The sequence below is a fragment of the Prionailurus bengalensis genome, chromosome B1 (assembly GCF_016509475.1).
Source record: "Prionailurus bengalensis isolate Pbe53 chromosome B1, Fcat_Pben_1.1_paternal_pri, whole genome shotgun sequence".
In the NCBI taxonomy this organism is placed as follows: Eukaryota; Metazoa; Chordata; class Mammalia; order Carnivora; family Felidae; genus Prionailurus; species Prionailurus bengalensis.
This window is the reverse complement of record NC_057344.1, coordinates 156,612,988-156,640,927: the sequence shown is the minus strand read 5'-3', so window position 1 is coordinate 156,640,927 and position 27,940 is coordinate 156,612,988. Positions and strand designations below refer to the sequence as shown.

At 39.7% G+C, this 27,940-nt stretch overlaps 1 protein-coding gene across 23 annotated transcripts in view; it reads left to right on the top strand.

Moving 5' to 3' along the window:
* Positions 1 to 3,178: 3,178 nt before the first annotated feature.
* Positions 3,179 to 27,940, top strand: part of ADGRL3 (adhesion G protein-coupled receptor L3) — an 827,855-nt gene continuing 803,093 nt past the window's right edge. For 8 of the 23 annotated variants that reach the window (XM_043572597.1, XM_043572586.1, XM_043572595.1 and 5 more), the window contains exon 1: positions 3,183 to 3,749. The gene's annotated coding sequence lies outside the window, so the exon portion shown is untranslated. Of the gene's footprint in view, positions 3,750 to 27,940 lie in introns of all 23 variants that reach the window. The other 15 variants (XM_043572598.1, XM_043572593.1, XM_043572599.1 and 12 more) reach the window with 4 other exon arrangements.

The window sequence follows — 27,940 nt, the reverse complement described above, 5'->3', positions numbered from 1 at the left end:
TACCATGTATAATAGTTATCCTTGCTTAGTCATCATCTTGGATACTATCTTGTCCCTGAGAAAATGTTAAATATAGTTGTGTAGCAAATAATGCACAGAATTTACTAGATTTTATTTTTCTAGAAGGTTCACCATAGAAAGATATTGGCAAGAGTCATGGATTTCTTGGCAATGGAGTAGGATGCTTTGTGTCTTAAATATAGAAGACTATGCTTATCAGATTGAAGAGGATTTGGAAGCATGAAGTTTGAGCCTAACATACAGGTAGCTGCTATAAAAGCTGCTACATTGACATTTGATTAAATTGTATAAATAATTAACCTATTCTCTTCCTTTCCATGCTTTTCTTTAACTTATTTTTTACTCACTCCTCCCCCCCCCCCTTTTTGGTTCTTTCTTCCTCATTTTTTTTTTTGTCTATAACTTTATTTGTGATCAATTCTTTGGTGAATACTTTCAATTACTTATTTGACTTAATATGCTTACTTTTCAGTTACTATGTTTCATATTTAATAACTTAATAATATAGTTTTCAGTTAATATATTTTATTTCTTGAAATATTAATTTCCATTTGAAATTTAATTTCTCTCTCATATACCTCCGAAACTGTCAAGATGTGATAAGATTGATTCTAAAAATTGGTCTATAGGTACCGTTTACTTATATTTCTGCTGCTACCATTAATAACATTTAATACCTATACCATACCTTTCATTCCCATTTTATTATTTTATTGCTTTTCCACATATATCCATTTAGGAGATGAATTGGGTACTTTCCATTTTGCCTCCTTTACAAATAAGAGCCTCTTGTCACAACTGGCTAGAGCCTACTATTTCCAAAATTATTTAAGTAACAAGTGACTTCAGATGTCAGTTTATATTTTCTTTATGTAATCGGGGGAGTTCATGGATGCCTGATTTTAGGCAAATTCAAGTAGCCTAATTTAAGTGTGTGAACATCTCAGTCAGAATCCAGCAATATCATGAAAGCCCTCTCCCATTTTTTTTAAAGGAATTACAATGCAAAGTACTGTGGATACATAGTAATCTAAGGTTATACAGATTAAAATTTGGAATTTGCATTTAAGGAAGATCCAATAATCTGAGGAGGCATACAGACAAGCTACTCGTTATTTAAAAGAATAATAATAAGAAAAAAAAACCAGAATGAAATGGGTGTTATCCTAGATATACCACCAAAGTGCTATGGGAATATAAGAAAAGGGGTGATTATTTTGATTGGGGTTGGTGAGAAAAGGTTTTTGGAGCATTTGGCACTGGAATTGAGCTTTGAAGAACCCATGAGATTTTGATAGTCACTTGTATTGGGTATGGTCTGTTAATGCTAATGAGGTTTTGGGTTCTTCAGATGTACTGTGGTTGATTATACCTCCGAAGAGCTCTGGACGGGCATTAGACCCTTCTGAATATATACATTCAAATACAATTTGGATATAATGTGCTTGTTGAATGCATATAATAAATCTTACTTTCTCTCATAATTGTAACTCAAATTTACTGGTACAGAAAATAACACCTTAGTCTTTTTAGATCATGAAATTTTAGAGGAGGAAAAGACCTTATAAATTACCCGCTTAACCTTCTATCTTATTTATAAAGAAAGCACAAAGGGGCTCAGTAATTGACCAAGGTCACTCAGTTAACTTGAGAAGGCTTTCCCCACCATCAGAAGGCATTGCTTTGCAATCGGCACCTTTCTATATCCATTATGGTAATTTTTACTGACATTATGAAATAAAATCATGAAATCCCCACGTCCGATTATCAGAGGATACTTTAAAGTCTGCAGTAAACTTGCACGTTGAGGTAAGTTTGAAGAAACATAAAATGGACCAAAGGCAGAAAACGCACCGAGACTAGGTACCTGCATAATGAAAATATGGAATAATCTGCACCTAGAAAAGGAGAAGCTGGCAGGACTTTCATTCTGACGTTTACTCACCTGGGGTGGAGTGGAGGAAAAGAAGAGGGGCGAGAGTGCGAGAGGGGAGGGACAGAGACAGAGAGAAAGAGAGGTAGAGAGAGAGGGGCTGAGGTAGAAGCGTGCCTCAAAGCCGGGAGGAGATGTACCCTTTGTTTGACAAACCCTGAAAGGGAAGCCTCTTGTAGCAGCCCTCTCATTCCCACCTCCAAGCGTTTGCCGAGCTGCTAGGTGGAGTCCGCGCGGCGGAGCCCGAGTGCACTCCAGATCCGGGTTTTACCTGCCACCCCCTTCCCCCCGCGCGAGCCCCCTCCCCAGCTCTCGGCGCTCTTGGCGCTCGCCAGCCCGCGGCTCATTCTGGCCTCGGCTCGGGCCCCGGCTGCGTCCGCCGCGCGCAGGCTGCACGGCCCCGGCGCGCCCGCGCTCCGACCCGCTCTCGGCGCGTCGCCGGGTCTCCTGCTCGCCCGGCACCGCTCGCCCCAGTTCCCGGGAGCGGGGATGCAGATGCTGCCGCTGGTCCGGGTGGGCGCCGCCGCTGCCGCTGCTGGTTTTCCCCGGACTGCTCGTTGCCTCCGCTCCGACAGCTGCCGCTGCCGCCGCCTGTGACTCGCCCCCTCCCCTTTCTTTCTTCTCTTTTTTTTTGCCTCCGTCCTCTTTCTCCGGGTGTGCGCGCGCGCGGATTGCACGGTTTGCTTTGGCAGGAGCTCGCTCGTGTGTGCGCGTGTGTGAGTGTGCGTGTGTGGAGAGCGCCAGAGCCTTTCTCGCTCTCGGAGAGTCGAAGAAGAGAAAGAACCGAAGAGGCGGCGGCGGCGGCGGCGGCGCGGAGCTCGGGGCCGCGCGATGAAGCTCCCACATGCCCGCAGCTGCCCGGCCCGGCCGGCGAGCTGATCTGCCACCCCCCGGGCTCCGGGCTCCGCGACCCCCGGGACGTAGCCCTCGGCAGCCGGGCGCCCGCTCCGCCCGCGCGCCCCCACCGTGCACTCGGGAAGGAGTTTGCGTGGCCCTCGCTCCGGCTCTCGGCGCAGGTTGCGGGCGCCAGAGGAGACCCTCCGCGGGGAGAAAACCTCGGGAGAAGGAGGAGGGTTTGGCGGAGAAGAAGCCACCCCTGGCTGTCGCGGCTCCCCCTACCTATTCCACTGCTCCCTTTCCCAAGCGGAAAGGGGAGGACGAGGAAGAAGAAGAAAAAGAAAGAGAAGGGGGTGGGGTGGGAGAACTGGATATAAAGATCGGCTGGGGGGATGGTGGAAGATTTTTGGTCTCTCCAGCAGCGTCTTTTCTTGAGCGGCGGCGGCAGCAGCAGCGGCAGCGGCGGCAGCAGCAGCGGGAGGAGAAGCAGCCCCAGCTATGACTGCCGCATGTTAATAGCTGCCGCTTGGGTCTCTCGGCCGCTGCTGGAGACGGAGCCCGACTCCGAAGTTGTGCAACTGTGGACTGGGAGAGACATTTGAACCTTGCTCTCTCTTTGCTCCGTTTTTACCCCCTCGGTGTGTTTGAAGCGAGACAACGTACAGGAAGACAAATCTTTGGTTCTTTTCCCCCCCCTTCCCCTTTTTCCGTGGCTGTGTAGCAGAAGAAAGGGGGAAGGAGAGACTTTTTGTTGTTGTTTCTTTGGCTGGGGTCTCCACCCTCCTGCTGCTTTCTCTGCGCTGTGGTTATCATTCCTTGCGGCGTGTGGTGGGGGTGTCTTCTCCGGGGCCGGCCGGTCTTTTGCCCCGGGCTCCATGGCTGGATTGTGGAAACTGCACTCGGCTGCAGGTTGTTGAGCAACTGATGGGACGATCTCAGGGACCGGCGGTTACGAAAGGTAATTTATTCTTCTCACTCTTCCTAATAGTGGTGGCCCTGGCCCGGCGCAGGCGGCGGCGTCCGCGGGGCGGGCAACCGAGGGGGTGCGGGATTCACGCACACTCACCCACCCACTCACACAGTCGCCCTCACACACTCGCCCGCACGCACACTCATCCGATCGTGATGCGGGGCGGGAAAGGGAGCCTCCTGGCTGGTGGGCGCTGGGGTTTGGCACGGGTTCGAGTTCTTCCAGCAACTGGGCGATTTGGCGGAGGAGAGGGATAAAGGGGAGAGCAGACCCGGCGCATTCGCAGTCCGACACGCTGGGAGTAGGAACTGGAATTTCCACCCCGGGAATTCTCCCTCCACTCTCACCCCAGTGTCATCCCTTGGTGGGGGCTGAAAGCAGACCAGGGGGCGCCTTCTCTCCGCTGACCCGGAGCTGGTGCCGTTGGAGGCGGGAGCGGGCTGGAGAGCAGACAGGGACCGGGTGAGAGCTGCGCTCTGGGGTGATGGGGACTGAGGGGGCGGCGAGCTCACCGCGATCCTTCCTAGACGCCCGTCTGGAGCATCCATGGTGGCCGCGGTTGCCCAGGTCGCGCCCCTGAGTGGCAGAGCTGCGCTGCCTTTCCGTACCCCGCCCGTGGTGTCCCCTTCACGGCAGTTTGGTTTAGAGCTGCTTGCCCAGGCTTTGTTAGGAGGTTTTGGTTGGAAAACGCTGCTACTTTCGTGGGTGGCCCGGGGCGGCGCGGTGTTGGGAGTGGGCACGGGGCGGGGGACGGCGTTGCACGAATCGGGGCACCGGGGATGCCAGGGCGGGGTGGAAAGAGCACTGGTATCCGCGGTCGGCTGGGTTACAGGTAGGAGGGCGGGCGACCCGGAGCCTCCGGCGGGAGAAGGGGACGCTCCGGCTCTGGGGAACGTAGGTGCCTCCGCGCCCCCGCCACTGGTCCCCGGCCGGAGCTCAAGGGCTGAGCGTGCCAGGCCCCCCGTTATAGGTGGGTGTGTGTTCCAGGGGTGGGGGCGACCTCTGCTACCAGGGTCAGTTGGCGGTGGGGTCGGCGTGTGCGTGACAGTGTGCGCGCGTTCCTGCGCGCTCTGGGGATGGCCGGAGGTATTTGTGGGGATGGCAGAGCCGATGCTAGTTGAGCTGATCTTGCTTATCGAAATCGCCTGGGATCCGCTTAACTCGAAAATCTGGTTTGAGGAGGCCGCGAGGCCCCACAGGGGTTGCGAGGAAGCCACACGGTGTCCCCTCTGCCCCCGTGAGGAGCACCTCCGCGAGATGCGTGGCGCGCGTGAGTCTCTGGTGCAGCGCTCGACGCACCCCAGATTGGCCCTGATGAGGACCAAGGGATAGAACAGTCATCTCCCGGGCACATTCACATACCCGAGTCCAGCCAGCACAACCCTAGTTCCTGTAATTCTCTGGTCACTTCCTTCAGTCTGATAGAAACCCGCGCTGCTTTATTTACGGCCAGAGATATCCCAGAAATTGGGCGAACTGGAGGTGTGTGAGCCACCTCTGGGTGTCTCCTCCCTGTGCCTGTGTGTGACCCTGCCTGCGGTAGTTGGGGCACATTGTAAACAACCGTGTAAGCACCCCTGCCACGGTCTCCTTTACAGCCGAACCTGCTGGTGTCTGTTGTGTTTACTTTCCTGGGTGGATTACTCATTAGGAAGTATAAGCCTTCTTGCACCTCTGATTTTACATCCTTCCAGCCAGCTGCTGGGGAAATGAGGAGACGCATAGACTCTGGCAGGAAGGAAAAACTGCCTTCTGGGTTTTGCTCTGAAGTAAATAGGCGGTCTGCTAATTTAGTGTCATATGGGCTATCAACACTAGTTAAAGAATGTCGTTGTAGAATCTGCAAAGGCACACTTCTTTAGTAATTTTTCACTTGCAGAATGCTCTTCATTTCCCTGTGAGATTAAACAGAATTTAGCTAGATTTCCCTGGTTTGTTTTTCAGTCTGTAATGGTACCAAATGACCCGGAGTTCTGGCGCCCAAGTTGTCTGTTCGTGGATTACAGACAGAATTGTCAGTTCTTTTATAGCATCACCAAGAGGTTTCCAGATAATTTGTGTAGGAGCTAAAAGGATATTTGTGTTGAAATATCTCTCAGCTTTGTTTCCCTCTTTTTTTTTTTTTTGTCACCAAAGCAAGGGTTAAAAATGTACAAAGATGAATGGTTTTTAAAAAGTTAAAAAGCTAACCTGCTTTTCAGTTTCAGTAATGAAAAGCTACTAAATTCCTTAGTTGTAGATCAGCTCCGACTGCTTTGGTGTTTGGCACAAATGACTGTGTTCTATTTTGTTTTTAAAAGTATAGCACTGTAAATGTAAAAAGGGTACTTATTTTCCAGGTACTCTAATTCTTTCTTTCTCCTTCCTTCCTTCCTTCCTTCCTTCCTTCCTTCCTTCCTTCCTTCCTTTCTTTCTTTCTCCCTTTCTTTCTCTCTTTCTTTCTTTCTTTCTTTCTTTCTTTCTTTCTTTTGATCTTGACTTCTTGAAAAAGCTTAGGCTTTTGCAAAAAAGAAAAAAAAAAGGAATAAAGAATCACTGATGCCTGATTCTGATTAAGTTCTGTTTTTATGCACGATTGCTAGTGGCCATCATATTCATAGAAAACTTAGAGAATTGTGATTTAATTTATGAGGTTCTAGCTTCATACATTTGTTTGATTTCTAGGGGATATGTGTTAAAGTCTTTACACTTGTAAATATTTCTGAAGATTAAGGGACACTTGTCCTGTCATTTCAGAAGATCTAATCGTAATGATTCCCAGCCCTTACACTAGAAGATTTGATCAGATCTGTTCTTTGTTTCCTAGCAGCCTGCATTTGCTAGCAGTCATACATTCCACAGGTCCTGATGTCATTAGAACCAAGTCTGTCAGTGTATTGTGCTGTCTTTAGCTGAAGGTGAATGTGTCAAAGTGGTGGAAGGCCATTCCATAGCACTTTAATATCACTAAATAGTCAATAACCTGCTCCATTGGTGTGTATGGTGGCCTAGACTATTTCTATACACTTGGGGTGGGAGGAATGATCAGTATAAAGGTTTATGTGAACTATTTAAATATTTTAGTTTGACCTGTTAGGCTGTATCAGGCATCCCTGGCCTGAAGAGTGATAAACCAGCATGTGATTTGCCTGATGGGTAAATGCTTTTGATGTCTCATTTTAAGTGGCTTGGTGTGATTATCCTTCAGAGTGAGAGCTCTCCTCAAAAACATGAATGGAAGGTTTTCTTAATGATCTTCTTACAGTTTGGAGATTTAAATATTCCTTTCCACAGGGAATAATAGCAAGTGTGAGACGTACTGGCTCCAGCTACTGTGGCTGGCATTGTTTCTAGTAATTAAGAAAGGCAAATTTTTTATGGTCTTGATTTGTCTTTGATTCTTTGGTGAGCTGTATGTAGCCTAGGAAATCCGAAGTAGGAGATTTAAACATGTTATAAAAGCAAAAAGGTTGAAGTTAGTCAAATAATACAATGCTAAACTGAATTGTTCTTCAGATTTCATTTGGACCACTTTACCTGCTGCTTGAAACTCTCCCTGAAAAGGGTTGCCAAGCAAGAGTGACAGTGACTGTTAGAAGGGGGGCATTTTTGCCCAGAAATCAGTAAGGATAACTTACTGATTTGTGTGTTTAAGAACAAAGAGCAATTTTTGAGAAATGTGCAGCCTTAATTTAGCATGGTATGGATGGCTAGAGCAGTTGGAATTAGAGGGAGGTGATCTTAAGTTTTGCAAATGGCTGTTTTCCCTTGGATTTCTTAGATTTGCATTACATTCAAATATGAATTTGCTCACATAGGGAGAAACCCTGAAGACAGAGGCTCTATTGTAATTTAGCTTTTGTTTACATTGAAGGACATATTTACACTTAGATTATTATTGCATTTATGTCCTTTCTTTAATGCAAATGAATTTCTTTATAGAAAGTCTATTTTATAATAAAATATAAAGTAGAACATTCAAATGCAAGTAAGGTCCTCCTGACATTTTCCCGTTGTTGTCTCCATTTGTGTGTGTGTGTGTGTGTGTGTTGTTGTTGTTGTTGTTGTTGATAAATGGGGAGAAAAATCCGGATTTTTCATTCATTGTGATTTTGGTATTGCTGCTTATCGGCCAGTTTGAAAAAGTAGTGTGAGCATGCCTCTAGATAGCGTTTATGAGTCCTAAGATGTGCATATATCCCTTCAAAACTCTTTAATGTCATGCTGACTATCTGTGTGGCCCTATAAAATTAATTCAACTGCATAAGTGGCCATTATAACTTTTTTCTTAGAATTATGAAGTGTGCTCATGCAGTAACAAATACATTAAAAATTAGCCATCTACTCAGAATTAATTGTGATTCTCCATTTGTTTTAGGGCGCGGGTGGAAGAAGGAGAGTTCTTTCTACATTTGATCATAGAAGATTCTGTAGATCCTAATAATTTATGTCTTGCTTATGTCTTACTGCCATTTAAAACAAGAATTTAGTTCTAGTATTAATGAATTTCTTTATCAGAGTGATTATATGTACACATTTGAAGAAGTTACCATTTGGTCCATATTACTGAAGAATCTAAATGGAATAATATTGGTGGTAATTCTGCTTTTTGTGAAACTTATCTCAGAGATGGAAAATTAAATCCCCCAACTGAATATTTCTTTCTGGTAAAACTTGTGGGTCATTTTGTACAGCAGGTTCAGGGGAAGCTCTCTTCAGAGTATGTAAAAAGAAATGGAAAAAGAAAACATTTTTGTAACAATGCTATGATGTTATTTGCCTTTACTCTTATACTTTTTTTTTTTCTTTTTGAGAGAGAGAGAGAGAGAGGTGGGAGAGAGGAAGACGGAGAGAGAGAGAGTCTTAAGTAGACTCTATGCTCAGCACAGAGCCCCATGTGGGGCTCAGTCTCACAACCATGAGATGATGACCTGAGCCAAAATCAAGAGTTGGAGGCTTAGGGGCGCCTGGGTGGCTTGGTCGGTTAAGCGTCCGACTTCGGCTCAGGTCACGATCGCACGGTCCGTGAGTTCGAGCCCCGCGTCGGGCTCTGTGCTGACAGCTCAGAGCCTGGAGCCTGTTTCAGATTCTGTGTCTCCCTCTCTCTCTGCCCCTCCCCTGTTCATGCTCTGTCTCTCTATCAAAAATAAATAAACGTTAAAAAAAAAAAAAAAAAGAGTTGGAGGCTTAACTGACTGAGCCACCCAGGCGCCCCTTACTCTCATACTTTTACAAGTGTACTATGGAGTTTTCCAGAAGGCACATGATCTGTGATGACATCGTTGCTCTGATAGCATATGTCATGTGTGCTTGTGTATTCTTATGTTTTAAATTTTTCTCAGTTTACCTATTAGTACATAAATATTGATAGCTATAATCAACACAATCAAGTTGCTTTAGGTCATCAGTTTTTAAGCATGTGAAAAGGCCCTGGGACCGGAAGGTCTAAGAACCACTGGTGTTGGCTTTTGCAAGATCTGTCTCCTTGTCCTTACAAGTGTCTCTTCATCTGACCATATAAGGAGTCATCTAGGATAAGAAAAAATAAGTAGACTGTTCAAACTTTAAAAAGACACAAGTAGGTTGGATGTTTTATTATTTGACATTTTCAGTATTCTCTTTCCAGTGTAGAAAGCTTGTTTCTCGTTTTTTGGTTCCCAGTTACTGAAATAGAAATTTTAAAGATGCAGGTCTCCAGCCTGATTTGCTGACAGTAGCAGAAGAGTTACTGGGAATACTTAAAATCTGGGCCCTGGGTCTAGATATTCTGATATCTGGAGAGACAGAATGGTGTGGTGGTGAAGAGAAGGGACTCTGTGGTGTCTTTGCCTAGGTTTGATAACTTACTTGGCTTTGGGTCAGATACTGGATCTCTCTATGCCTCAATTTCCTGATATGTTTTTTAATGTTTACTTTGAGAGTGCAAGAGCATCTGGGTGGGAGGGGCAGAGAGAGAGAGAGAGAGAGAGAGAGAGAGAGAGAGAGAGAGAGAGAGAATCCCAAGCAAGTTCTGCACCATTAGTGCAGAGCCCAGTGCGGGGTTCAGTCTTATGAACCCTGGGATCATTACCTGAGCAGAGATCAAAAGCTGGACGCTTAACCAACTGAGCCACCCAAGTGCCCCATTTTCTGATATGTTTTAATTGGTCATAACAGTTGTTCCTGATTCATTGCTTGTTGTGAAGATTTAAAGGGAAAATATATGCAAAGTGCTTAAAAGAGTTCCAGGCACATAATAATGGAGATGCAACTACATGCTGCTGTCATTATTACTATATTTGCTGAGTCTCAGAAGGGTCCCAGAAAACTTTAATCAACTCCCCATGTGATTCAGATATGCAATTATGTTTCACCTCATTGCTTTAGAGTATGTCTGTTAAGTGCTCTTAAATTTGAAAATTTCATATAAAAGATAATCTTGGCTTTATTTTACCCTCCCACTTTAAAAGTCATGAAAAGTTCTGTTTTTGTTTGTGTGGTTTTTTTTGTTTTTTGTTTTTTGTTTTGTTTTTACTTATAGTAAGAACTAATAAAACACCTTTCTTGGCTTAGGCTAAGTTTGAAGTTGGGTGGAGAATGAATACCCAATTAAAACTAGATTTCAAAGACCCTAATTGAATATTTATGTATCTTGGGAATTATTAAGGAGGAAATCACTTTTCTGAAGTGATATCAAGACAACTCACTGCACTCTTAGTCTGTTAATCACTATCCAAGCATCACAACAGGCCATTTTCAGTGAAAAGGATCTTTGGGGTAATTATCTAATGTAACTCAGTTTGTTTGTGAATGGTAATATGCCTAATGAGTAAGGGAGGCTCCACATAGAGATTAGTTTTACTAGATGCTAAAGTTTGACTGGTGAACTGTAATACTTTTGAATGACACATCGACATCTATGCAAAAGCTTTAGAGATCTATTATTTATAAATTAAGTACATTTGGGGGGAATATATTCCGTGGCTGGTTTAATTTCTGACCAAGGCCTGCCACTATGAAATTAGTGTTACAGTACTTGTCTTTTCCACTTCGGTTAATGCTGACAAGTGTTGTAGAAACTAAGTTATATTCCTTAGAGGGGCATAGCTGGGCACTGTCCCTAATTATGAACTTCTCAGAAATGGCCTTTGGAATGAGAGGCACTTGAATACAATCCCCTTTCCACAATTTTCTAGCTCTATCATCTCTATCTGTAAATACAGGTAATAAAAGCTACATTGCTGATTTGGGGAGGGGAATAGGAAGTAAACAGAAAAATACCTGACAGTATGAGCACTTAATGAATGGTACCTGATACTTTTAGTTACAGTATTATTAGAAATGTCCTTAAGTGCCATTAGTAAGAAAATTTAGCTAAATCAGATATCATTTTTTTAATTGAAGCGTTCTCGATGAACTATGAAAATCAATAGCATTTTCTTAAGCAGCTGAGAAAGGTTTCAGGGATCTTCTTGGCTTTCCCATGTTCTTTCCTTCTCTCCTTTCTTAACCTTTTGTTCAGTACCTATTTTTTAGTTTTTCCTCCTAATCTTAAAATGTTATGCTCTGCTACTAATTCCCCACCAAAAATCATATAATCCTGATAGGAAAATATTTTTGACAGCCACCAAGTGCTGTGCCTGAAGATTGACTTTAAATCATGTATAAAATGAAAGTAGCAATTTAACTTAAGACATTTTAAATTAAACTCCTGATCATCTTTTCTCATGGCATCAGCAGCTCTTTAAGCTTTAACTGCATCAGGATTTTCTATAATGTTGTAACCAAATAAAGTCATCATCAGCTTCCAAGATTTAAAGATTTCTATAAATTTAAAAGGTTTATAATCCTAAAGTTCCCGTCCTCAGAAGATTGCTATAAATGCAGACGGACCCTTAAAATTCAAATCCCAAAATTGCTTTAGAGACCTGAAATATTGAAAGGGTCATAAATAAGTCCACGTTTTAGAAATAACATCTGTATGTCAGTGACAGTTGCCAGTAAAAGACATTATTAAGGTGTGTGACTCCTACCTATAATTATCCAGCATTTTTGTTAAAGCGGAAAGAGTGTACCACAACATGGTAGGTGGTGAAAATGAATGAAAAAATAAGCTGAGCGTCGGACAGCTGAGTTGCTAAATTGTACCAGAATCAAGTGTTGTAAAGTATGACTCGAGAAAACGAAAGCCAAGTAGAAACGACACCCCCTTCTGTTTGATCAGCTTGTGTTGGTGTTTATGTGTCCCGCAGAGGCAGAGTGTGTTACTATTCAGGACAGCCCCAGTGGCTCCACAGTAGCCTGAGCCTGTGAGAATAGGGGAGAGACTCAAGCCCAGTTTTTGATGTTCTGCATGGGTGGGTAACCTGAATACTAAAATGCATTCCATTGACAGCTGACCCTGTAAGAAGTTTTTCAACAGTCTCTTGTTTTGTTTTGTTCTATTTTGTTTTGTTTTTTCCCCTTTTCCTTTCCTCAGAGCTCTTCCAAATACTTTTGAATAAGAGTAAATGGTCCTGACTGATGGTCATCTTTTTGTCTGAGATTTTATTGCTGGCAAGAGTGGAAGGGCTCAGCTGGTTTATGTTTATGTCTTCTGTTTTCTTCAAATTTTCAATGTTCTTGATTTGTCAATGACCGATGGTTGTTGTTTGAACCTTGACTCAGAATACTGATCATGACTTCAAGGAGTGGACAAAGAGTCTATTGAGAAATAGTTTTGTGTTAACATGAGGCATGTATGTATCTATAGACTTTCTTCTTTATATTGGCTTTAACTGTTCTGTTGAATTTGTTTATTGAGGTTTAATCATATTATTGACTGTAGTTGACTTTGGAAGAACAGCTCAGACACTGTTTTCTTTTAAAGTAATACACATTTTTTTGAGTTCCAGTTAAAGTTCACTTTAATTTTCAACAATTTCTATGTATGACAGTTAGATATTATTTAAGTCATTCCAGAATGCTGCATATTTTATCACATGTCAGTTGTCCTATGGACCTAAATTCAACATACAAGATTTAGTAAAATGAATGTATTCATTATTTCTCTTTTAATTGCAATGAGACCTCCAGCTAGCTTTAGGCTGAAATGATTAATTTATTGGGAGGTTATTGTGTTTCTTACCTAAAGAATCTTAGGGAAGAATGAAGGCTTATGTAGACATTAGAAAAAAAAAATAGTACCTTGAATACCACTAGGATTCTGCTCCAGCTGCATACCCCTACCCAAGCTACTGTGTTTCCGTCTCTCTGCCCACTGGCTCCTTTCCCTTTGACCACAGTTTCAGGTAGATATCAAGCTTTAGATCAATCTACTGTCACCAGATTAGTGGAGTCAGTAAGGTAGTGTAGGTCCTCTATGGACAAATATATAATTTGCTTGAAGAAGGAAAGACTTAGTTAAGAGAGGGATTTTGTGCACTGAAAAAGTCAGTTAAAACCCAAATGTCCACTGCAGTGATCTGTTGTTAACTGAGACAGATTAAACATTAGGAAAATTGGTTAAGAAAACCTTTAAAAATGGTTTTTGTTCTCTTCCTGTAAGTGGCCAGGGTGATTGTGGAAAATGCTTCCCTACTTACTTGACCTAGAAAACTCAACAAACACATGCAAATCGGGGGATTCGAGTCTACAGGTTCAAGAACACCTGTGAAACTGCCTGAGTTGTCAAGGCTATGTATATCTGAAAAGCCACCAAATATTTGAAAGATGTGACTTTACTTAACATACGCTGGTCTGTCCTATGATGGTAGAGTTACCATTATACAATTTCAAACAGGGGCACTGGATACCAGTTTGGTGGTACATAGAGTGCTGGATTTTTGCTACACATGCTTCAAAATGCAGAGGAATACTGACCTTAATGTAGGTGCAGGTTTAAATGTAAATTATTGAGGCATTGAGCATATCCAGGTGAATAGAGTTCCCAAGATGTGCCATCGGACACAGAGCTCATGGTTAAATTATCTCATGTATGAGCTCCACCAGCCACAGTAAAATGGTCCTTACTGAAACGGAAAAAAATTTTTTTTTCTCTAAACTACATGGAGAAAAAATTGTCCCAGAAGAAACTGAAGAAACAAAAACTTATGGCATGGGAATAAATACAGTGTAGGGGCACCTGGGTGGCTCAGTTGGTTAAGCATCCAACTCTTGATTTTGGCTCAGGTCATGATTTCACAGTTTCATGAGATAGAGCCCTTCATTGGGCTCAGTGCTAATAGTGTGGAGCCTGCTTGAGATTCTCTCTCTCTCCTCTCTATCTGCCCCTCTCCCCGCTCATGCTCTCTCTTTCTCCCCCGAAAACAAGCAAATAAACAAACTTAAAAAAAATACACATAAAAGAAATGCAGATAGAAATGAAAGCAGAGGGGCACCCAGGTAGCTCAGTCTGTTGAATATCTGACTGTTGCTTTCAGTTCAGGTTATAATCTTATGCTTCCTGGGTTTGAGCCCCACATAGGGCTCCATGCTGACAGCATGGAGCCTTCTTGGGATTCTTTCTCTCCCTCTCTCTCTGGGCCTCCCCTGTGCATAGTTCATTTTCTCAAAAATAAGTAAAGAATTAAAAAAAGAAGTAAAACCAGAAAAGATGAGTTTGGAGCTATGAATCCACCCATTGAGACATCTAATTATTTTACACTTGATAGTATACTCATTATGGCGTTACCCATGGGAATATATGTTTAGTCAAGTAAACCTTATGTTTAGAGCAGAATATTCAAAAGCATATAAAGTAAGACATTTCAGATAATTGAGTTAGGATAACTTTATTAGGTGTCTAAAGAATGCAGTGAAAATACACTTCAACCTATCTAATAATAATGTTATTCACATGACAGGCATTATTGAAAATAATGGATCCATTATTACAAAAACTAGAGTTTGGGTAGTATTTAATGCGGACACTTGACCAGCTCAAATAAAATGATGCTTTAGAAGTATTATTTGTAGAAGTTGGGAAACTTCCTAATTTTAGCATTTTTTTGGTCTTTATTCAAAATGGAAAGTTGTATTGACTTTCCATTTTTAAGTTCCAACTCAATATAAATTGTAATATATGAAGATAATTTGGGAGAATTTTAAAAGATTAGTATAAACCTTAATTAGAAGAACTCCCATGTGACTTCATATTGTTGCATATCCTAGAAGAAGAAACAGTACTAAAAATTAGTAGGCTGTCAACATTGTATTTTTCTAAGTTGACATTATTAAGGAAACTTTGTGGGTATTTCTTTTTTTGTGTGCATTTGATTAAATGTGTGATCTTATCATGGTGAAATAGCCTGCTGGGCTGCAGACAGTCGTGTTCAGAAATGAAATTTGCATAGAGCCTCTGAAGAGACATTTTTTCAAAAATTTTTTTGAATAGTGGATGATAGTGAGATTTGCAGTGGTGTGTATGTGCATTTTCTTCCTTAAATATAGGGAGTGTTGACATGGAGCAACAACACAAAAGTATTGGGGTATGAAAGAAAGCATTAGGTTTGTAACTGACAAATTAACCTACTTTATTACAAATGAATGAACTATATGTATGAGGGACACGGTATCAATGTCAGAGGATGATCGTCTGTCTGCTTTGTTTCAGTTATCTGGCTGTGTTAACTTCCTTTCCTGCTACTCTGTCTTAGCATGGTAGATGGTATTCTGGAATTTTGGTATTATCCAAGTGTTCATCATGTATGTGTGCTCTTTTGATTCTACTTGGGTGCCCATAATAGCTGAATTTTGATTTCCATTCATTCTTCCCAATGCAGCTCATTCTAAATTCTGAACAATCATATTTTAAAAAGTTTTTTTCCCTGATTATAGTACTTGCTCATGTTGAATACTTGTGAAATATGGAGATACATAAAGTCAAAATAGAAATCACCCAATATATCATAGTGGTATATCTCAATGTTCACAGAGATTATTTCACACATATTTTAGCTTGATTATCCACATATTATATTTATATATTATCTATATTTTATGCGTATGCATGTTTGTTTTAGTAGAATTGAGGTTCACCTATGTATACTGTTTATATAATTCTCTCTAATTTCCCAATGCCATTCCTTTTTTTGAAAGCATAATTTTTAATATTTCATAGTGTGATACACTGATTTATTTAAACATTTCTGTATTTGTGTGGGTTGTCATATTTTGCTAGGACAAGTAATGTTAAGCTTGGCTCATTTTCTGATGATTTCTATAGCACAGATTTCTTGAAATGCAATTACTAAGACAAAGAGTAAATAATTACTATCTGACTTTTACTGCTTGGTTACAGTGATCCACATGTATGGTTGTTGTCTGTGCATCCACATGCATGGTTGTTGTCCTCCTAACTTTCTGGACATTCTTTCTTAAGAATTGTTAACTCTCGGTTGTGTATAGTTAGTAGTTACTAACTCTAGGTTATTATACACTAAGTAAAGTTAGCAACTTGTGTTCGGTAGTTTGTAAGAATTACTAACTCATGTATATCAATGCTGGGGTAAAAGCTGGGGTCAGTAAAATACGAATAAAATAATGAAATTTACTGGCCATTAACATTTTAATAGGACCGTGCCTAATGTCTTTGAATTTAACATAATATTAAAACAAAACAGTATAATGAAACTGATTTATGAAGAATTAAGAAGTACACCATCCAATTTATGTCCTCATAAACTTTCTTAGTTTTGTTCTCTGCTCTGAATAGACCTCTTATCTCTTGAGTTCATCTAAAACATCAACTTGACAAAGCTGTCCTTTTCCAAACCCATACGGAACAAGAACAGTGGTGGGCTTGGTTTGGACTATTTTAAAATTTAAGCGGAAAAAGTAGAAGTAAATTGTCAGAAACCACACGTAAAGTAAATGAAGGTTGTCCATAAAAAGAGAAAGAGGTCAGTACAGAAAAGTAACTAAGCAGTACAGTGTGGCTCATCATTAGTAAACATGCACTCAGATTTTGCCAGGTGTAAGTTCAATTAGAGACCTATCCATAAGAATAAGAGTGGGGTACAAAATGTGAGGTGTTCAGAGGCTCTAAGTAAAATGGAAGAGGAAACCAGCAGGTGTGTAATTCAACTTTTAATAATTTTTATAGTCATGACAGTACCTGTTGAGTTTGATTTTAGTAATTCACTCTTTGGTCAAAGGGAGGAACAGTTGTACTTTAAATAGCATCTGTGTGACTTCTGCTTCCAGTCCTAAAGACGTAAATATAAGGTATATTTCTAGCAGTCAGATTGGTAACCAGTTGTTACTTCACTTTCTATAATGTCTTTAAATCTGCACCAGAATATATTTATAAGACAGAGTTTAAAGCTTGACAAATAAGTGAACGTATAACTGCATGAATGTGCTTTATGGACCTAGAAGAAACAATTGAACATGAAAGCAGTTTTTAAAGTTACCATTCCAAGATAAATTCAAGTACCACTGTAAATTGCTCTGTACCTGCATATGAAATCATAAAAGCATAGAAAGAATCTTAAAAGGTACACCGTAGCACACTTTATTTCCTGAAAGTAAATATTAAATGGCTGTTGATTAGCAACTCCCCATTTGCTAATTAGTGGGCGTAAGGTTTTAGTTATGTAAGACGAGGAAATTCTAGAGATCTGCTACGGTATTGTTAACTATAGCAACAATATTGTATCGTACAGTTAACCTGTTAACAGGGTAGATCTCATGTTAAGTGTCTTTATGACCATAAAATAAAAGTTAAAAGAAATTAAGTTGTCAAGGGTTGAAGTGACCTGTCTAAAGTGACATGACTGGTTTATAACATATGCTGCTGTTAGTAAGGAATTTCTCGGTCCTGCACTTGAGTGTCCTCATTTCTGATTTTAGGCATGGAGGAGTCACTGTGTAGTTGGATCACCCATAACTTCTTTTGGTCTGTTGCATTTGTAAATTGTGGATAGGCCTAGGGGCTCTTTCTTACGAGAAACATCCACGAGGTAAAATAAAATGGTATAAAGCTCATTAGAATACCTGTGCTTGAAGGTGCTATTTCAGAAAACATTATAGGTAGTTGTATTTTTTTAAGAATTTTCTTTCTTTTTAAAAAAAATGTTTATTTATTTATTTTGAGAGGGAGAGAGCACCTGAGTGGGGGAGGGGCAGAGAGAGAGGTAGTGCCAGAGTGTCTCAAAGCAGGCTCTGTGCTAACAGCGCGGACTGGATCTCATGAACCACGAGATCATAACCTGAGCTCATATCAAGAGTTAGGCGCTTAACTGACCGCTCTCCCAGGAGCCCTGGTTTTTTAAGAATTTTCGCTTTACATCCTTAAAGGGCTGAAGCACAAGATTACATGCGATAATAGTATATTGTAAAACAGTAAAATGTTAGACATTCTAGTTGTGATGGTTTAAAAAGAATTGGACGTAATGAAGATATTTTACATTCTTTAAAAATGTTAAGGACTCTAAGAATATTATCTCAAATTTCTCTATATTAAGGATGCTAATTTTTAGCAATAAATCATTTTAAGATTTGATATGGGATTTGATAAAGTTCCTCATATCAGTTTTTTTCCCCCTTTGTTTACATATCAAATGAATTCCATATCTAGAGCTTGGGGCCCAAGGTACTATTATCTTATACTAAGGCAATTTCAACATCTCTTTATTTATAAAGCAGAAGTATAATGTTGAATTATTGAATAATCAATGTCCCCCCATCTCCCCCCCCTTTTTAAATACCTGAATTTATTTACATAAAATTATTACACATTTCTTAGGGTTTAAACATTAACGTACATTTAGTTCCCTATTAAACAAATGATCTTTACTGAAAGTAATAAACATACATGGAGAAACAAAGAAAGAGAGTAAACTTGGGACTAACAAATGCATGATTTCCAAACCTCTGTCTTTAAAACATTGTAAAAGTTACTTAATTTCTCCATGCCTCAGTTTCCTCAGGTTTAAAATGGGGATGAAAACACTTACCTTTAAGAGTTATTGTGGGGGTTGGAGGGAAGGGAGGGTGGATGATGGGCATTGAGGAGGGCACCTGTTGGGATGAGTACTGGGTGTTGTATGGAAACCAATCTGACAATAAATTTCATATAAAAAAAAGTTATTGTGAAGGTTAAATGAGACGATATACGTAAAACATTTAGAACATAGATGGCTTTTATTATTTGTGTTAATTTTTCATCTGTTGTTGAGGTTGGTATCTCCTAAGTGGGTCTCTATAAATTGTTCTGCTTTATTCTGCAGTTTTCAGAAGACCAGCTTCATTAAGGCAGTAATTTTGTCATTCACTATATGTATATATGTATACATATATATATATATATTTGTTTTTTTAATTTAATTAAATTTTATTTTTTTAATATGAAATTTATTGTCAAGTTGGTTTCCATACAACACCCAGTGCTCATTCCAAAAGGGTGCCCTCCTCAATACCTCACCACCCTCCTCTCCCTCCCACCCCCCATCAACCCTCAGTTCTCAGTTTTTAAGAGTCTCTTATGTTTTTTAAATTTTTTTAAAATGCTTATTTTTGAGAGAAAGAGAGAGAGAGAGACAGAGTGTAAGTGTGGGAGGGGCAGAGAGAGAAGGAGACACAGAATCCAAAGCAGGCTCCAGGCTTTGAGCTGTCAGCACAGAGCCTGATGTGGGGCTTGAACTCATGAACCATGAAATCATGACCTGAGTTGAAGTTGGACACTTAACTGACTAGAGCCATCTAGACACCCCCACTATGTATGTTTGTTAGCACCAAATGTCTGCAGGATTCTAGCATTTATATGGGGCATAACATGGCAGAAACAGCCTCTGATTTCATAGCACTTGCAAAATCTTGGAAATAAAGGGGCATTAAACAATGCATCTATTATCATGAATTAGTTAAAATTGTGGTAAGTGCTACAAAGATCAAGTCCAGGATGGTATGAGAGTTACAGCAACAGGATCAGACCTTGTCTGTATTGGAGGGTGGGTGGGATCTGGAAAGACTTCCCAGAGCAATTGACATTTGAACTGAGATATGAAGGTTGACTAGGCATCCTAGAGAGTATACTGGTTCACTGCTCCCTTCCCATTCTGTCATCAGAAGAGCTCATCACAAACCCACACATGTTCCAGTGGAAGAGGTTAATAGAGCTGCATAAAGAAAAGAAAATTGAGCATAGTTGTTTTGATCTGGCAGTAGGGACAACACATCTGAATTTTTCCTTTTACAGACAAAGTAAGTTAACAGAATATTTTAATACCAGTTGTCTGCCCATAATATTAAATTTCAGGATGATAAAATAAACTATCTGTTGACCATAAAGAATGGGCAGGTAGCATAGATCTGAGATGAGGAGAATACTCAAGATCTATACAGATGTTGAAACCAAGATTTTTTAGTTTAGTTTTGGAGATGTGTGTCTGTGTTTCTGTGCCTGGGAGGTTGTTTTACTCTAGAAGGTTGGTTTCTGTTCATCCTTATCCAATTTCTCCCCATCCTCATTGGCTGCTATCTTTTGTTCCTGAGGAATTCTGTAGAAGTGAGGAACTAGCTTTAGGAATACCAGCACTAACATTTGGTAGTGCTCTGGTTATTATCGCTTCCTTGTCAAAGAATAGCAATTGGCAAATTGCAATGGGCAAATCTGGCAAACAATTGTTAAGAGAAATGTGGAATTATCATTAACTAAGAAGAGTATACTTTATGTATTATCTCTTCACTTCTAGAATTAAGCTTATTATTTAAAATTTGAAGGCTTCCCACAGTGTTTGAGGAGAAAGCTGATTTTATTGTTATTTAGTACAAATCATTTCATATTAATAAAATAATAGTAAAGCATATTTGAGAAAACAGATATTAGTTTAAGAGTCTGAGCAAAATGATAAATATGGATTAAGAAAAGTATCTTAGGTGAATAAATTTTTAAAAAATATTTTAATGTTTATTTTTGAGAGAAAGAGCATGCTTGCGGGCGCGCGCATGTGTGGCGGAGGGGCAGAGAGAGGGGGAGACACAGAATCCAAAGTAGGCTCCAGGCTCTGAGCTGTCAGCACAGAGCCTGACATGGGGTCCGAACTCATGAATGATGAGATCATGACCTGAGCCAAATTCAAATGTTTAACCGGCTTAGCCACACAGGCATCCCTGCAAATAAAATTTTTAATAGAGAAGAAATACTATAGTAAGAAGACAGTAAATTTGGAACCATTAATCGCTTCTCCTCCATTTATCAATGTTAGTTGGGTGCTTCCTATGTGATTAAATACAATTGTGATAGAGATGAAAAAAAGGGAAAATACTGAGTTTTATGAGAATATTAGGCTCAGGGATCTCAGCCACTCTAGATAAGAGGGTTTTTCATCCTGCTGAGCTCTGGAGTATAAGTAGGAATTGGCCAAGCAGACCACCTTCTTGAAGAAGGCTGTTTCAGTCTGTAGAATAAGAAGGAGCTTGGTTCATGTGAGAGAAATTCAGAGAAGGCCTAGTGGGGGGAACATCAAAGACTGAGAGAGTAGTGGCATGAAATCTGGCTAGTAAGTAGGAGCCCTGAATTCGCAGTTGTTTTTTAAGGTTAAGTATTTTGAACTTTATCCTAGGAGCAATGGGAAGATATTAAAGGCTTTAAGCAGGGCAATAACGATATCAGATTTTCATTTTACAAAGATCATGTTGGCTCCTCTGTGTAGACATAATTGGAGGAGGCAACAAGAAAAGGTTGTGGAGAGACCAGTTCTGTGAGAGTCCATGCTTCTGCTGTGCAACTGGGAGGTATAGGACACAGCCTGCCTTTTTCTGGCATCAGTTGGGTCATGTATAAAGAAGAGATTTGCATTAACTATGCCTTTTTTATTTTTAAAGTTTTTATTTATTTTTGAGACAGAGAGAGACAGAACATGAGCAGGGGAGGGACAGAGACAGAGGGAGACAGAACTGAAGCAGGCTCCAGGTTCTGAGCTGTCAGCACAGAGCCTGGTGCGGGGCTCGAACTCATGGACTGAGTTCATGGACTCATGGACTCAGATCATGATCTGAGCCGAAGTCAGCCACTCAACTGACTGAGCGAGCCACCCAGGTGCCCCAGTAATAATGCCTTTTGACTCCAATATTCTGTACTCTAATTTGATTGTAAGGACACAGGTGATCTAAGTGATGATGATCAGTGGTTAAATGATCTCATCTAAACTTGTTACTCATTGTACTCCTGTTACTACCTATTGATATACTCGTGTAATTATAATACTCTATCCCAATTGTTCAATCAGATGTATTTTTACCTGAATGTTAACATTTCTTCTTTGGAGACCTAAAAGTAGAATTTTTATATGTTTGTATTTTATTTATTTTTAAATTTTTTATGTTTGTTTCTTTTTGAGAGAGAGACAGAACACGAGCAGGGGAGGGGCAGAGAGAGAGGGAAACACTGAATCCGGAGCAGGCTCCAGGCTCTGAGTTGTCAGCACAGAGCCTGATGTGGGACTCGAACTCACGAACCTCAAGGTCATGACCTGAACTGAAGTCAGATGCTTAACTGACTGAGCCATCCAGGCACCCCTAGATGTTTGTATTTTAAATGCTTCATAAAAGTCCTATGTTGGAGCTATAGTTAAGAGGGTTCAAACCACAAAGTTCTTGCATTATAGTTCAAGTAGTATATTTATAAATTCTCATTATTGAAGTCATTCAAAGGGATTCCTGTTTTAATGACACATGAAAAGACTGTAAGTAGCATATGTTTCTTGCAACTCTGCAGTGGTGATAGTCTGAGTGACAAATGCAAAAATATTAATTGTGTATTATTAAAGAACATTTAAGGCATTTTAGCTTTTATCTTTTTCATTAATAATTTAAATATTTTATTTTTCCCTGTGCCTCTTCTAGTTCTCCTCAGCTCTTTGTTATATGTATTTTATGGCATTTATGACATCGTGCCATGGCTTCTGATTATTCCTTGTTTTGCTTTATACCTCTGTGGAAATATAAATTCATTGAAGGCTGGGGCTGCTTTCAGCTTTTCATAATCTGGAGCACCCGAATATGTAAATGAGGTTTGTGTTTTATGTTCATACGTTGCTTTTTTTAAAGGTGATGATATAGTGTGTAAGATAAAGCATCATACATGAAATGCATCTTGTATGATTTAAAAAATTAAGAGCCCATATTCTAATAACTTGGTTGTGTCTATGAGACTTAGTGATTTAGAACATGCTATAGAGGGGGATGAACTTCAGGCTAAACCTTGGAACTACTGTATGAGAGCAGGGTGACTTTGGGTCACTTTCTGAGCCTTGGTTTCCTCTCTGTATCATTGGGCTAATGATATCTATTTCACAGCAGGATTGTGAGAATTAAATTCATTCATATAATGTAGTGCATTGTCATAAGGTTTGATTATTACATATGAGAGTCAGATGGGAAATAGAGGAACTATCGCCCTTGCTCCATGTAGCAAGAAGGAGTGGAACACAGTGATTCAAGCCATCTTTTCTTTTTCGTTGCTTGCAAACTTTTTGTAAGATTAACATCATATTTCTTATCTGTTGCCTTCAATTTTCATGGCCTTCCATTTGGAATCATTTTGTTGTGTTACTTCATGTACACCATACTATCTTTTATCTCTGACTTATTCTGAAAAGGATGATTATCCAGCAATTTATGAGATACAAATGGAAGCCTGAACACTTGTAGGTGCTGTCAGATAAGAATGCCAGAAATGCCTTTATTACTTATTTCTATCCATTCTGTAGGCATACATACCTAATATAGAGAGACTATAAATGCAATTTGTCTGCAGTGTTTCAGGGAGGATTCACCTTCCCCTTTCCCTACTGTATCTTTTCCCCTAAATCATTTATTTTTAGAATTTGAAGAAAATTACTCATTTTAAAAGTGACAGTCTGGGGTGCCTGGGTGGTGCACTTGGTTGAGTGTCTGACTTTTGATTTCAGCTCAAGTCATGATCTCACCATTCGTGGGTTTGAACTCTGTGTTGGGCTCTGTGTAGAGAGTAGGGAGCCTGCTTGGGATTCTCTCTCTCTGCTCCTACCTTGCTCTCTCTCTCTCAAAATAAATAAATAAAAAATACAAGTGACAGTCTAAGAAAATAGTGTTATTGTCACAGAAATAATTCTCTCAGAGGACAGTTTATGAGCTCAGAGTCCTTTATCTTGAACCAACTTCTGTCATGTTGAATGAAATGATCGTTTCATAAACACATATAAGACAATGAGGGATTATAATGAAATAATATTCAGCAAATGTATTGTCACCTTTGAGAAAAAATATACAATTGACATGCATAATTAAAACAGTATAGTTTTCAAAAATATTTTCGAGGCAGGATTCTGAAAGCATTTGCAGATGTGCATGAACTAGGAGTTGGTGCCTTTTATATTTAGCCTGTGAGAACTTGCCCTTTAGGGATAGGTTTGTAATATGATGTCACTATTTGTGTCCTCTTGAAGAACTGTTATTTCAGTATAGGATATTCTCTGTTCTCAAATTATAGTATGTAGAGGAGATACAATTTTAAACCTGTGTTGACAGCTGAAAGGACTTTTTAAAAGAACATAAAAAACCTTAGGTTCTTATTCTGGGCAACCAAATTTCTGATTTTACTTATGATCCTAACTGCTCTAAAAGTTAGTTCATAATTCTTCTATGAATTTTTGACTTAATACTTTCTTCCATAACTAAGTTGTTTAATTTTTAATTTTTTTCTGAGTGTTGTATTAAAAACAACTGTTAAACACAGTGTGACACAGTTAAACGTATTAAAAAAACTTATTTTGAATAATACAGGGTAATTGTAGCAAACCAGATGTTGCTAAGTTCTTATTTAATCAGAGATAAAAAATATTCACAATATAGTTTTGTCTAGCTGTCAGCTTAGATAAATGAATCCATTTCAATCAGCATGCTCCTAGCGAGAAAAGGAGGCGATATAATAACATTTTTCCAGCTACATTTGTTGAATATAAATATTAATCTTCAATGTGGTTAAAACCATGCTGTGCCAATTCCATCATAACCGTAATTGCAGAGAAGCCTTTTAGATTTTTTATTTTTATGAATTTTACTTCTTTTTATCCTTCTGGAGGCATTGAGTTAGATTCTACTTTTCATTTAGATTATATATCCTTGTAGCTTTGTGTTAATCTTATATCATCTTGAGGCTACTTGTTAAGAGACTGTTGTGTAGTTTATTCTGCAAACATAATACTATCATATCATCAAGGTTTTTTTTTCTCCCAAACCTACGTCTTTATCTTTACCTTTTTTAAAATCCGTTATAATTCATGAGAGAAATTTAAATACTAATATTTTATATATTCCTTCTTTTGTTTATAGTGTTAGTTAAGAAAGACTGCTTCCAGAGCTGTACTGACTTCTCAGGAAATGGTGCATAAAGTGAGACACTTAAAGGAAAACAAAACCCAGACTAACAAAACAAAATAAAATAAGGCATAAAGCCAAAAAAAAAAAAAAAAAGTTAATTTCAAGCTCCATTAGAAATGCCAGTGAGAAGAATGGCAGGATATCATGATAGGTACAGGGACCAAACTTGTAAGGAATGAATGAGTTTACATATTCTAGTCATCTTATTGTGTAGTCAAGAAAGGTGGAAAGGAGAACTCAGACCAGAAAGTGAATAATTTCCTCTTAAGACAGGATCAACAACATTGCTTTTCTATCGCAATAAAAGTTTTGAAATTTAGATTTATATTGTTTTAGGGGCCTGTACACAAGGGGTTATATAGTAAGATGTTTGATATTATGGTTCTAATTGTTGATTTTTGTCATATGTATGAAAAGCTTGTAGAGAAAATTGCTGGCATAGTAGAAAACCACCATGAGCTGTATAATAATTACTGGAGCTAATTGATTGTTCCAGTTTACGTGGATGTTTGTCTAGGCCGTTTACTGAGGAAATACAGAAAATGAAGATTGAAGTTGGAATTTTATTTCTACCTCTAAGGGTAATTCTTAAGGATGAGTCTCAGATATTTTTTCAAAGTCATGTTCTCTCTCTTATCTTGGTTTTATTCATGTCCTTTTCAGAAAGCAAGTTTTGAAAGGGTTCTTCTTCACGGGTAGATAGGAAGTTGGTTGGAAGCATGTCACAAAATTCTCTTTAGAGAGAAATTAGAATGCTAAGGAAGGAGGGGGGAATCATAGGACTAGTTTTATCTCTTCTTGCTTTGATTATGGAATTTTGAGAAAAGAGCAGAGAGCGTATTTGACGAGCTGTCTCTTTGCAGCCCTAGATACTACCTAAAATATGAGCAGTGAAAAGACAGTGATGCAAAATTGTCCTTTTATGGATTGCTCATTGGTCTTCTTGCTTCAGTGAGTTGAGTGAGGAATGAAACAATACTCTTAGCTTCTCCTAGAACAGGGTGGTTTTGGATGTAGGTGTAAAACCAGATTGGTGAGTGGTGCTGTCAGTCAAATGCCTACTTGTGTTTAAGATTTATATGTCAACATGTGGGTGTTTTGCCCACACGCTATGGGGTAACAACCCATATTTGACTTTTATGTTTTTCCTATGGTGTGGAGGGTGTGTGTCTGAGTGTTAGTGACTTAATGATTGTCTGGGCAAAAGAGGTAGGTCATTTGGAGTTGTCCTTCTTATGTTGGCCAGTTTCTGTCTGCCTCCCTATGCCTTATGAAGCACAATAGAAACAACAATCTAGAAAGCAAGTAATCAGCTTCCCAGGGCAATGTTAACAGATTCCAGACTTTAAATGCATGATTTATGGGAGTTGCCAAACATAACATTCAGAAATCCAAATTCACAAAGTACTAGGTAAGTGTCTTTATATTTGTTAACCTCTCATCTTCATATTTTAATGTCTTGTTTTAATTAGTCAATACCTTTTGTACTCATAAAATTTCTATAGTGGTAAATGAAAACTTACATTGATAATAACTTTTTTTAAGTTTATTTTTTATTTTTAAAATTTATATTTATTTTGAGAGAAGGAGAGAGAGAGAGCATGAAAGTGAGGGAGGGAGGGGCAGAGAGAGAGGGAAAGAGAGAGAATGAATCCTAAGCAGGCTCTGCACTGTCAGTGGGGAGCCCCATGCTGTGCTTTAACTCATGAACCATGAGATCATGACCTGAGCTGGAATCAAGAGTTGGCCACATAACCCAGGTGCCCCTTGTTGTGGATACCTGAGTGGGTTCTCAAAGTCAGAGCTGATGGGAATTTCATGCCATTAACTTTCTTTATTATTACTCTTTCTTCCAGCTTTCAGAAAACTTTAATATATTTATTTTTCATAGGTATAATTTTTTGGGTGAACTTTTAAATATCTAAAATGTGTTTATATGCCTTTATTTGGGTCTTTATTGACATTAAAATATATGTTACATGAAGGTGGGAGACACTTTTTTATTCTTTTAAAACTTATTACAATTGTGATTTAGTAGTGGTCAGAAACTTTAAATGTGTGGGTTGACTTTGGTCCACAAATTAAAAGTTCCCAAATTATAGATTTATTGTTTTCTTACTAAAAGATTGTGTATTTGTACTTAGTTGAAGGAGAAAAAAGTGGACTGGGTTTTCCAGATTTTCTCTGGAGGGAATAAAGAAAAGTTGTGTTATAAACCTTCCTTTTTTTTTTTTTTTAAAGTAAGCTCTAAGTCCCACATGGTCTTGAATTCATGACCCTGAGAGCAAGAGTCGCATACTCTGCTGTCTGAGCCAGCCACGTGCCCCAAACCTTCCATTTTTTAAGGCCAGAAAAAAAGTGTATGCTTAAGGAGTGGTGGTGTTTAGAACGCATGAGAAGACGTTAACAATTCATAGTAGTCCCCTAGAGATGCAGAAATGAACACACAGCTGCTCGCTTTAGGGACCCACCTCGAATCCTCTGCAGACCTGGTCCAGGATCAGCAGCCTGGCTAACTTCAGGGCTGCCCTAAGCTTGTGGTCATTTAGGAATCCTTGGGTGGGCACCTAAGTGAGTAATGGTGGGCTCTGGGGACCTGGGAGCATTATCTCACCGCCTTCTCTGATTAGACAGTGACACGTAATGATTTCTGACACCTTCTGTGAGTCTGGTGGAGCTTGAAACCGTCTGTATACAATGGGGGAGGGTCCTCCTGTTCATTAAACTTGATCTTCAGAATGTGACACCAGCCACCCTTCCCTGCATGATCCCCCAAACATTCTGGAGAATGGGAGGGAAGAGTGTCTCCCTTCCATGGTCTCCAGTCCTATCACTTCTAAGCCAGAATCTTTTTTGTATTTTATCCCTTGGCAAAA